Source organism: Carassius carassius, chromosome 31 (assembly GCF_963082965.1).
Source record: "Carassius carassius chromosome 31, fCarCar2.1, whole genome shotgun sequence".
Lineage (NCBI taxonomy): Eukaryota > Metazoa > Chordata > Actinopteri > Cypriniformes > Cyprinidae > Carassius > Carassius carassius.
In genome coordinates, this window is record NC_081785.1 from 2,767,828 (window position 1) to 2,781,597 (window position 13,770).

General features: G+C 36.8%; 1 protein-coding gene across 2 annotated transcripts in view; it reads left to right on the forward strand.

Moving 5' to 3' along the window:
• The window catches only part of LOC132111333 (A-kinase anchor protein 6-like), a 117,218-nt gene that overhangs the window by 78,959 nt on the left and 24,489 nt on the right, over window positions 1–13,770 (forward strand). The window lies entirely within an intron of this gene.

Consider the following 13,770-nt stretch of genomic DNA (forward strand, 5'->3'; position numbering starts at 1 on the left):
ACACACACACACACACACACACACACACACACACACACCTGCTTTATCTGCCTGTCTCAAAAACGTCATTATTTAGACATGTTCACACACCACATAGTTAACATTTAGACTTAAAATTACTATATGGAAGTTTTTTTTTTTTTGCTTACTTTTTAGTGTTTATAGAATACGTTCGAATACGGGAGATATAGAATAAATCTCACCTGATATGTCTGATTTTGGCAATATATTTTATGCAGAAAGTAAACCACATCTGTTTAGGTCTGTCCTGTCTATCTTTTGCAATTCATGAACACAAAAAAAAAGTGAAATAAGGAGCTGGAGCAGCCGATAGACAGCAATGTTATTGCCAGCATTTGTATGAAAACTGGCAGGCTTGAAGTCAACCAGCTGGTTAAATATATGTTTGATTCCCAAAGATGTGCTTCTCTGAAAGAGAAGAGGCTTCTTAAATCAACTCTGGGCTGAACACAAGCCCCAAATGACTCAATGCATGTAGATGCTCACACCACTAGATGGCAATACAGCATCCAGAGCCCATTAAGAACAGAGAAGTTTATGAAAATTAAACACACACTTTCATGCACTCACATTTACTCACAAACACTCTCAAACACGGTCCTGCTTGAGTTTGTTTCCTGTATATAGATGAGGAGAAGTGTTCTTGTGTTCAAAATATATTCAAATTGTGCTTTGTCAATTTCCCTCAGAAAATAGCCACATTTGTAAGTGTTTCGCTAAATAAATGCTGCATTAGTTTTGGGCGGTGCTGTTGTGGAGAGAGAGGGATCAGACCCTTGAGATGGTGCGAGGAGATGAATATTTTGTTGTCAGCAGTTCGGATGGAGTCCTGTTGTACCCCATGCATTATTCACTAATACAAATATGCCATATCATTTACAAGCATGTGTGCCGGGACGAAATTCACAGCTGGGAATTAGTTCTGAGATTAATTAACAAAGCCAAGCTCCTCGTTTTCTGTCTCTTTCTCGTCCTTGCGCTCAATGTGATTCAAATGATACGACTCAGATAATGAGTTCTGCTTCTGATTGTCTGTATACAGTGAAGTCATTTAATCAACATGAAAAAGAAAAATTAGCTCACTGTAGAATATTCTTTATTATTATTATTGCTGTGGACATCCATAAATATTAGTTAAAATGCATAGATCTGAGGTCAGAGGTTATACTGTAGTCTGATTAAAATGCGTTTCCCTTACAGAAATCCACTAGTGTTTGTAATTAGATGGTAAATGGATTTATTTGAATTATTCTTTTATTAATGTATCTTGATATTTACAGGCTACTGTACCATGGTATATGTTATGGAAAAAAAACTCTCAGTATATTAAAATTACATACATACAAGTACAATACATATATATATATATATATATATTTGTGTATGAACATGCTTAGAAATCATGTGTAATGTAATATCATGATAATGTGTGGTTGTGGACAAATACTATGGTATTATCATGTTCTCTGTGTGTGTATTTCTATATAAATAAAACTGGGAAGATGTCCAGAAACATGGTATTACCATGGTATTGTCCCAAAACATGCATTATTAAATTTATGCATTTAGCAGACGCTTTTATCCAAAACGACTTAGTGCATTCAGGCTATCAATTTTTACCTATCATGTGTTCCCAGGGAATCGAACCCCCAACCTTGTGCTTGTTAACGCAATGCTCTACCACTTGAGCTACAGGAACACTATAATTATCATGATACATAAGTAAAAACATGGTGTTACCATTATGATATATGTTACAAAAAATAAAAAGCAAAGCTAAACTTTATCTTACCTTGGTCACATGTCCAAAAACTATGGTAATACCTTGGTACTTACATGGTAGTGGATGGGAGACTTTTTGAGTTAGTTTCAAACCAGTTCTCCAGTATTTGTAAGCATGTGTCTATTTGTTCATGTGTGTCTGTTTGCAGGCTGGAGTTCTTCTGCAACACACTGAAATCTCCCAGTGGCTTATGTCCTTATGTCTGTCACACACACACACACACACACACACACACACACACACACACACACACACACACACACGCAGATACACGCTCACACTCATCCGTGCTCTCTTGAAGACCATTTTCCAGTAGCTAGGCAGTAGGAAAGCAGTATTAGCATTTTTGCCTTGAAGAACGCACTGTGGGGCTTTGGGAAAGTTTACTCATAAGAGTTGAAAGCAGAGAGGGGCAGGACGGGGGTGGTGCTCTAATTGTGGGCAAATAGTCCCGAGGCATTAAGACTATGGGAGACTAGATGAGAGGGGCAAGGGAGCGAGCGTGAGTATGCAGTGATGCAGTGTTTGAAAATACACTAAAGTATGTCTTTATGTGCGTTTGACTGTTCCCTTTCGATAGAAGGCATATAATGGCATTTTAATGCAGTGATGTAATGCCGGAGTTGTTCTCCGTACTGGACGTTTGGCAGAGCGTGGTGTTGTTGTCTTTCTTCCCTGTTGTTTTGCTGGCGTTGCTCCAGGATGCTGGATGGACCTCCACAGCAACGGACAACTCTTCAGAAAAAAAACAACCCTCTCTGTTTCCACTTTATGTGCTCGTCTCTTACTGCGGCTTGGCTGGGTTTGTGTGTTTTTCTCCCTCAGTGAGCTCTCAGCGAGAGGAACGCACACACAAACATGCCTAAATATGTTTACAGACTGTAATACACAACCACATAGATGACATGCTCAGAGACATGCTTTATACATTTGTTGTGTTCATCTTCTGCACTCCTTAAGACAAAACGGCAAGAGCCTTCTGCCTTTAACCTCTAATCTGATTGGCTGGATTTACACAATTTCTGTCAATCAATCAGTGTCAATGTGGAATATATATGAAAAGTTTGGGGTCAGTAAGTTTTTTGAAAATTAATACTTTAATTAATACTAAGAAATAATACATATTCAGCAAGGATTCATAAATTAATCAAAAGGGACAGTAAATGCATTTATAATGTTACAAAAGATTTCTGTTTCAAATGCTGTGAACTTGGAACTTTCTATTGATTAAAGAATCCTGAAAGAAAATGATGGTTTCCACAAAAATATGAAGCAGCACAACTGTTTTCAACATAATGTTTCTCAAGCATCAGATCAGCATATTAGAATGATTTTTAAAGGATCTGTGACACTAAAGATTGGAGTAATGATGCTGACAATCCAGCTTTATATATATATATATATATATATATATATATATATATATATATATATATATATATATATAGGCAGATATATAAATTGGTTATTTTAATAATATTTCATAATATTACTGTTTAATTTTTGACCAAATAAATGCAATCTTGTGAGCATAAAATAGCTTACAGACCCCAAACGTTTTAATGGTACTGTTTATACATCCCAGGATCCATCCATAAAGAATACTATTCTATTTTAGACATGTTATTTGTGTACATCATCTTGAATTGTTGTTAAAGGAGCAGATTAATATACAATTTATGTCTTAGTAGTTTAAAAAACATCTGTTAATATCAGTCTAACATTTGTCAGGTAACATTTTAAGAACATATTGCAGATAAGCCAACATTCTAACCAAGAATGATAACTATAAAGATAGGAATAACGATGACTATATTAGCATCCACACCAACTGCACAATAATGTTCTGTTTGTTATAAGCTTGTAGTGCATTTCTGACGTCTGCTGCTTTAAATGCCAGATTCTAATTGACAGCCAATCAGAATCCATCCTCTTTAATGCAGGACAGACTCTGATTGGCTGTCAATGTTTTATCGCTCATCAGTTCAAAAATGATTCCAACGATATTGTTCCTCTGTGTTATTGTCACAGTTGTGGTGTGGACTACAATTTTATATTTAGAATGATTTTTAAAATTCTATCTTTATCATTATAGTTATCATCCTTGGTGCTTGGCAGGTCTTAATTGTTACATAGTCCACATAAACGCACATACACAATGAATAGACATACATGTGATATCAGGAACAAATCCTTCAACGCTTGACCTCTGGCAGATGACCCGAGATTGAGAGTACAAGACCGCCCTCAAAAGGGGTCAGGAAGGAGTCTTGAAGCCTTAGTGATCTGCAGTGGTGAAGCTCAGAGAAAATCTGTCTTGACTTGTGTGTGTGTGTGATGTTCTCTGGCTTCAGCATTGTGGAAAGCCTTAGGGGATTCCTGCCTCACCTGCTGTTTGGAGAGAGTCTCAAGAAACAGTTGTACAGTCCCCTGAGGAATGGAGAGATGGGGCATTAAACGAGTGTACTCTGTCCATCATTACAGCTCGTGATCTTGCCCTCATGTTCTGCGCTATCTGCTATATATGACATATTTTTCTATATATATTATATTATATTATATTATATTTTGAAAAGAAATGTAATTCTTAGGCTGTATCAGAGCATGAGTGTAGGTTATTGTAGTCTGTTCTACATGTTCTACTAAATCACTTCCTGTATATGAATATATTCCTGCAGCAGCTCTTTAGAACTATTTTAATTTTTGTGTTTTCTGCCAGTCTTAACCTGTTCATTCACACACCTGTACACATGGGATGGTGTCTTATTACCCTGTATTTTCCCAGATCCTCTCCCCCAGCCCTTCCCAGAACCCACCGTGCTAAACCCACCCTGGACTTCCTTGAGTACTGAGCGTCCAACTCTGCACAATTAATGTGAGAGGACTACAGTGTGTGCGTCCTGCGCTGTACCATTCATCATTAGGCTTTTACACTGACCTTGACACCCACTTCATTAGAATAAAGATTGTCTAGCATTTAGGCTACATTGTTCCTCCTCGTCCAGACCCCATGCAAATTCCCGCTCGGACTCAGGGTCTGTCAGAGGTCATCTGCATTAAACGATTGCCGCTATTCTCCAACTGCTTCTTTCATTCGGCTCAACTGAAACGCTTCTTCCTGCTCAGAATGGGACCCTGCCAGAGCTGCTGCCCGACACACAGATTTTAACTCCTCGCTCCCACGACTGCAGCCCTGTGCTAGCTGTAATACAGGACACGGGGTGATCCTCCTAGAAAGCAGTTTTCATTCAAAACTTGCTGCTGTGAAGATGTTTGCTTGTTGTAGGTCATTGTCAGGACTTTGGGGTTTCTTGGTGGACATTTGGTGGCGGCCTACTAGCCCAAGTCTCTATGATATTCCAGTGTCTACGTATATATGGTTGAGTCTCTTTTTACTAATGAGATGAGATCTTTATATCTCAGTTATTATCTCAAAGAGCGCTGAACTCTAGTAAGATTTTCACTTAGTAGAATATTACTGTATGTCGGATATTATCTCATTTTGTGTCTGTTTTGTTTTGAAACATCTGAGATGATACTCAAACTGTCTGAAGAATAGTGAGTGGTACTTTTCTATGCAGCACTCACTAGCAAGATTTTTGGGTGTTGCGGCTCATTGCTAGGGATTTGGTTGTTGCCTGTTAGCTCAACTTTCTATGATATTTTGGTCTCTATATATGATTGGGACATGACTGAGATCATCTTTATATCTCAATTGTTTCCCCTAGAAAGCAATAGGCTTAAATAAACTTTAGACTCTTACTTTGTCAACTTTTGACTCATTTAATCTCTGTATGTCTCCCAATATATTTTAAGAGAAACTTCTGAGATACTTGAATATTCTGGAGAAAAGTGAGTTGTGCTTTTCCATTCAACTCTTGCTGTGAAGATGTTTGGTTGTCATGGATCATTGCCAGGGTGTCGCTGTATTGCTGCTAGCTATATGTAATTGAGTCCTTCCTTCAGTATTGGTCTATGGGATTTTTTCAGTAATGGGACCACCTTCTCAGTTGTTTTTCCTAGACTGAAGATTAAATGGAGAGCTAATGGACTTTTTGGAAGTTTTCTACTTTTTAGATTTTGGTCCTTAGAAAACCACCCCAGTAATCGCTTTAAAAGATTTAAGCAAGATCTTAATAGTCAACAGTTGTCTAATTTTTCTTTATATTTCCCCAAGAATTTTAGCAGAGATGTCTGAGATTAAGTTGAAATTTAAGAGTTTTTTAATTCCATTTCCAGAGATTTGAAAGAGCAACCTCTGTTTGTTCTTTTTGGTGCTTTTATTTTCTTGTTCTGTCTCACAGTGGAGAACTGCAGCATTTGTTGTAGAGATGATTTACTTTTTCATGAGCTGTTGAGCCAAAGCTCTCTCTCTCTCTCTCTCTCTCTCTCTCTCTCTCTCTCTCTCTCTCCATCTCTCTCTCTCTTTCTTAGTCCCTGGTTTTTGATCCAAATATATCTCCATTATTACCACATCAGTCAAAAGCAGACTTTTAAAAAAAATCCAGAATGAAAAGGCTCATTCTGCACTACAGATATAATTGGAATTAAATTATTAATGAGAGATACTTAAAAAAGATTGTCTTATGATTCGCTATTAGTGAATTTGCTATTCATTTTAATATTTGTCATTTGATTTATATGGGGATAATGCAATATAGGCCCCAATTAACAATGCATGGCCTGTGTAATATGATTTTCAGTTAATGCAAATGGAATAAGCTAGAAGAAAGCAAGCGATTCGATTTCTCAAATGTAATTTTCTCGGCCAGTTCTGCCAATTTTAAATGACATTGCACATTTTAATTTTCCCTCTCTTTTTTGAAGGTTGCAAATTTATACCCATTGAGCTGAACAGCCATTAATTTACATGGAAAATTACTTGCGAAGTTGGAATATCTGTCACGTTCACACCTATTTACTTTTATAAGCTCTGCCGATGGAGCAGGGTTTCTAACTAACTTCTGTTTGTAGATCTCGCACCATCAATTGAATTGTTCAAAAGTCATAAATTACTCACTCACTTGTTGTTTCCAAACCCATATAATTTTTTCCCCTACTTGAAACATTAAAGGAGATGTTTTGCATAATTTATGAGTGTTTTTCCTGTACACACAGCTTTCCATACATTAAAAGTGAACAGTAATTTTAAATTCCAAAGCATGATAAAAACCCTAAAATGGAAGATTATCAGTCAATGATGACTCAGTCTGTTTCTAACATAAAACTTTAATTTGGTTTCATAAGTTGAAGAATATAAAGTATACAGAGTCATACAGATTTTTATGGTAAATATATGATTTCAGTTCAAATCTTCCACTTTCATTGCATGCAAAACCGTGGCTTGGACATTCTGCAAAATGTCTCCTTTTCGAAAGATTTTGAGTGTGAATAAATGATGACAGGACTTTGATTTTTGGGGGATCTTACCCTTTAAGTCCCCGGAGCTCTCTAAGCAGTAAGTTTCCTGTGCTGTGAGCACAGTAGCTCTATGAATTCTGGCACCATCACTTTAGATTACAGCCAGGCTGAGCAGAGCTGAACAGATCTTAGGACTCTCTTGGCTCTTAAAGCCCAAAGTTCTTGGCTGATTGCATTGTTTCCTATGTTTGTCTAGAGAAGAAAAATGCCATGCTCAGAGTAGAGAGGGATGGGGTGTGAGTATCTTTCCATGAGAACTCCTCCTCCCTGAACTCACAGCTGAGCTCCAGACCCCGGGCCCCGGATAAATAGTGGCTTTGTTCGCCGTTCAATGGCATTAGGCATGGGCTTCCTATGGGGGTCACTACCAATCCTTGTGAGGGGACAGAAGAGGAGGCTGAAAAAGAACAACACATAAAAACCATGAACTCCCAGCTGATCAGAGGTAGAAAAAGACTTTGGCGTTATTAGTAAGTTAACGGAAAAGAAATGTCCAGGCCATGTTTCACCCTAAAATGAAATAGAAAATTATTTTTAAAGAAATTTATAATATGTTATATTATATATATGAGAAATATGATATAAAAAATATTTTTAAAGAAATGTATATGATACTATATATATATGAGATATATAATATTAAGCATGTATTAATGGTTTTTATATTTTATAATATATTAATTATTTTATTGATATAATTTTTTATTGTGTAAAATTATTTTAAATACTCCTATTATATATTATGTCATATATATATATATATATATATATATATATATATATATATATATATATATATATATATATATATATATATATGCTGAAATATAGGCTATATAGGCTCAGATGTGAGCCTGAAATATGACCTGGAATTTTCTTTATGAGATTCATCCAAACAAAACATAATCACTCAATTAGAGATCCATAAGGAGAGTCCATAAAGGCTTGTTGAGAGCTCTTTCTGTAAATCTTCAGGGCTAAAGGCCTGGCTGCTCTGTCTTAGCATTTGTACACATCAGTTAGACTGACCAGGCTTTTCTTTTTTCAATGGATCTTTTGAATCCCTCATTATCACTGTAGAAACTTGCGTAATGCATCGTCTTTAGCTCGAAGGGGAGAGAGAGCGAATATTCTAAACTGTTTTATGCTCCATATTGTTTTGCAGATTGCATGCTGTTATGATGGTAAGAAAGAGAGTCCCATGGGCTGACATCTATGTGGTATTGTGACAAAAAAAAAATTCTAATGCTCTACCTTTTCTTGTCATCATGAACGATGGCATTGTCTGTGCAATTTGTTGCCACTCGATGCATTTTGACAATGTGAAGTGCATTTGGTGAAGGAACCTCCTGCCAGCTGAGGTCTGGAAAGACTGGTGGAAACTCTCCTGGGTCCCTCGCTGACCCCATCGTGACTGCCCACCTTGTTCTTAACCAGAGAGAAGAGAGCCGGGCGGAAAAAATAAAAGTGCTTGACTCAATACAAGCCTTCTATACCAGCTGTAAAATGGCTTATTCTTCTAGTCGCCATGGTGACAATTAACTGTGTTTCAAGGACTTTTGTTCCCGGATGGTATTGAACAGATTTCCCCCTACTTTTTTTCATCGCAAAGTGATTTTTCACGAAGGAGGAAAAGCAGCATCTATTTTGCATAAGCAGTAAGGAATCACATCCAAATGGAGGCTGCACGTTTTCTCTTCCTTTTAAAGTAAATATGTAGCTTTTTACTTCCTGGTCTTTCAAGCCCGGCGCTCACACATCTTTGAGAGCTTGGCTGGCGCTCCTCAGTTGTGCTGGATTTCCATCAATGGGCCTCTTCTGCGCGGTCTTCCTCCCCTCTCCACTGCTTCCTCTGCGCCTCCCTCCCCGAGCAGCCGTCTAGAGCGAATTACAGACATCAAGGATGCTGGCAAGATATGAAAAGGCCTCAAACTGATTAAGTAATTATCAGTTTTCCCAGCTTCATTCAGCTCTGTATCACGAAAGCATATCAAATTCCATATTTTGTACCTCTGTGTCAATTTGTAACTCATCAGCTTCCAGTGTAGGTTTTTATGTGGCTGATGCATATTCAGTTTTTTCTCTAATGGATATCTTTCCTTCGTGCTAAACATCTAATACGGCAGCTTCGGCGGATAATCGCAGAAGCCCAGAATTGACTTTTTTTTTCTCGCCCTTCGCGGATTCATTTCAGGGCAAAAGAAAGATGTTATTACTTCCTTTTTGATTTAGGGACGGTTCAGAATCCGTCATCGAGATGAAGTCCCATCGGGAGGCCGAGGGTGTCTTGTGAATTCTCATTTTTGCCGGAGCCTGGCTTCTGACGTGTGAACATTAGCATAAAATGATTTGAATACGCCCCGTCTCTGCCTCAGTTCATGGAGTCTTACTTCTGTTGTCTCAACAAGTTACGGAGCCTGAACAAACTTTTAATTTAATGGATAAGATGAATCTGCGACATCGCATTAAGTGTGTTCATGTGTGACTGCATTTTGCTGACATTTCCAGAATCACGTTCATTAATATGTGAAATAAATTAAACTTACAAGGGCCTGTTGATATTTCATCTATTTTGCCGCCATCTTTGCTCACACTATTGCTGTTATTAACTATTGCAGTTATTAAGCTGCCTGTTTTCACCGTGTGATCTCGAGAGGTGTCCTGACATGGTGTTTAAGACTAGTGATGTGAACAAACCCCTTACCATACAGTAGGTACTCGACTTCAGTTCTTAACTCTTCCTAAACCAATTGTCTCAAATTCTACAACTTGTTTAGGAGAGATGTGCCTTTTTTTCTTATTTGAAATAATTTGACGGATTTTCAGTTGGTGGATGATCAAATGCTTTCAGGACAATTTTCACAAGTTTTTGTTTAATGTTCAGACCCGTTTTAATTCATTTAGAAACTTTGGAATATTTGGTGTATATTTTGGCACTTTTTGTTATTTTTTTGTTAACTAAAATTAGATATCATTTTTATTAGGAGTACAATTGATTAAAATGAATGAATACAAAATACTGATGCAATTGTAAAGATATTTTATCAAAAGATAAAAACTATGACTAAAAACTATATATATATATATATATATATATATATATATATATATATATATATATATATATATATATATATATATATATTTGTGTGTGTATAATATATAAACTTAATGTCAAAATATGAACAAACTATGTACAAACCAGATTCCAAAAAAGTTGGGACACTATACAAGTTGTGAGTAAAAAAAGGAATGGAATAATTTACAAATCTCATAAACATTTATTTTATTCAAAATAGAATATAGATAACATATCAAATGTTGAAAGTGAGACATTTTGAAATGTCATGCCAAATATTGGCTCATTTTGGATTTCATGAGAGCAACACATTCAAAAAAAATTGGGACAGGTAGCAATAAAAGGCCGGAAAAGTTAAATGTACATATAAGAAACAGCCGGAGGACCAATTTGCAACTTATTAGGTCAATTTGCAACATGATTGGGTATAAAAAGAGGCTCTCAGAGTGGCAGTGTCTCTCAGAAGTCAAGAAGGGCAGAGGATCACCAATTCCCCCAATGCTGCAGCGAAAATTAGTGGAGGAATATCAGAAAGGAGTTTCTCAGAGAAAAATTGCAAAGAGTTTGAAGTTATCATCATCTACAGTGCATAATATCACCCAAAGATTCAGAGAATCTGGAACAATCTCTGTGCGTAAGGGTCAAGGCCGGAAAACCATAATGGATGCCCGTGATCTTCGGGCCCTTAGATGGCACTGCATCACATACAGGAATGCTACTGTAATGGAAATCACAACGTGTGCTCATGAATACTTCCAGAAAACATTGTCGGTGAATACAGTTCACCGTGCCATTCGCCGTTGCCGGCTAAAACTCTATAGGTCAAAAAAGAAGTCACATCTGAACATGATCCAGAAGCACAGGTGTTTTCTCTGGGCCAAGGCTCATTTAAAATGGACTGTGGCAAAGTGGTTGGACAGTTCTGTGGTCAGACGAATCAAAATTTGAAGTTCTTTTTGAAAAACTAGGACGCCATGTCATCCGGACTAAAGAGGACAAGGACAACCCAAGTTGTTATCAGCGCTCCGTTCAGAAGCCTGCATCTCTGATGGTTTGGGGTTGCATGAGTGCATGTGGCATGGGCAGCTTACACATCTGGAAAGGCTCCATCAATGCTGAAAGTTATATCCAAGTTCTAGAACAACATATGCTCCCATCCAGATGTCGTCTCTTTCAGGGAAGACCTTGCATTTTCCAACATGACAATGCCAGACCACATACTGCATCAATTACAACATCATGGCTGCGTAGAAGAAGGATCGGGGTACTGAAATGGCCAGCCTGCAGTCCAGATCTTTCACCCATAGAAAACATTTGGCGCATCATAAAGAGGAAGATGCGACAAATAAGACAGTTGAGCAACTAGAAGCCTGTATTAGACAAGAATGGGACAACATTCCTATTCCTAAACTTGAGCAACTTGTCTCCTCAGTCCCCAAACGTTTGCAGAGGGGATGCACACACTGGTAAACATGGCCTTGTCCCAACTTTTTCGAGATATGTTGATGTCATGAAATTTAAGATCAACTTATTTTTTTCTTAAAATTATAAATTTTCTCAGTTTTAACATTTGATATGTCATCTATGTTGTATTCTGAATAAAATATTGAAATTTGAAACTTCCACATCACCGCATTCTGTTTTTATTCACAATTTTTTCACAACTTTATTGGAATCGGGTTTGTACAGTAGTTACCATAATGTTTATAAACTTTAAAGTGGATTGTCTGTTTGGTATGATTTAATAGTTTTCTTTAGAAAAAATTTAGTTATTGTAGTAAATTTGAGAAATATTTTGGTCAAAATACAAAAACTATGAACAAAACAAAAACAGGCTTTAAATTTAGTCAATAAGTCATGTTCACATTCGTCATTAACATAATTTTAGTCAGTTTTACTGTAAATAATATTATAAAAATTGTATACAAAACAGTAATAGTTTATATGTGACCCTGGAGCACAAAACCAGTCTTAAGTGGCTGGGGTATACTTTTAGCAATAGTCAAAAAAAACATTGTATGGGTCAAAATGATCGATTTTTCTCTTATGCCAAAAATCATTAGGTTAAAGCTCATATTCCATGAAGATATTTTGTTAATTTACTAACGTAAATATATAAAAACATAATTTTTGATTGGTAATATGAATTGCTTAGAATTCATTTGAACAACTTTAAAGGTGATTTTCTCACTATATATTTTTTTTTTGGACCCTCAGATTCCAGATTTTCAAATAGTTGTATCTCGGGCAAATATTGTCCGATCCTAACAAACCATAAATCAATGGAAAGCTTATTTATTCAGCTTTCAGATGATGTATAAATCTCAATTTAAAAAAATTTACTCTTAAAACTGGTTTTGTGGTCCAGGGTCACATACAGTATATATATACAAATCAACCAAAAATTATAAAATATGTTGTTAGACATTGAAGTGGATGGCTTGTTTTTGGTATGAATTTAACATTTTCATTAAAAAAAATGATTTTTTTTTTTTTAGCATTACTATAATGAAGTTTGTAAGTTGTGTCCTTTTGTGCACTGATAACCTGCTTTTAAAAACAAACTTTCATCAGTTTTTGTGCTCACCAGGGTTAACGGAGCAATGCCAGAATCATGTATTTCTGTCAAACCTCCACCTCGGTGGCATTCTTTGGCCCTAGAATATGTTTTTCTTTCACCGTCAATTAGAAAGTTGACTATAAAGTTTTCAGGCCCGAGCTCCTTGGGTTAAGAATGCAAATCACCCTATCAAGGTTGCAACGGTGAAAGTGACTCAAGGGCCAAAAGTCAGCCATGCACGTAGCTAAGGTTAGCATGATGCTTCAACTTCTCATCGCTCCGGCATTCTAATTACTCAGGCTATCTTTCCCTCCATCTGCATTTTCCATCAATAACCTGCCATTTCTTAAAATCAATATTTGCTGTCAACAAACAAATTGTGTAATCCCCTTTGCTTTAAAGAGGAGCGGCTTTAGTTTGCCGGCCACTATTAAAAACTTAAAGGGTTGAATGATTTAAAAGGATGTGTGATACCATCTCCATCAAAACAAACGACAGTGAAAAATGAACACTGGCCAGATGACAGCGAGGAATGGGGGGAAAACCGCACATTTAAATATTTAAATGTGCATCCGCCATAATGATAAATGACAACCGAAAACTAGAATCAAGCAGCTATTGATGCAGAAAATGAAATTGGGGGGTGGGGGGTGGCAGAGAGAGGAAGAGAGAAATTAACTGAAAAAGGTGTTGAATAGCATCACTTTCATCTTTTACTGTCTGTTAGTCCAGCATTCAAACAGAAATGTCACAATTCTGCTCAACCAGTGTGCAAAGCGTGGAGTGACCTAATACAGTCTGTTATCCCATTAGACATGAGCTGAAGGGCAGATAATTATCATACATGACCACTGAGGTGACATATGAGAAATTGCAAGATTTAGAAGAAAAGAAATTGACATAAAA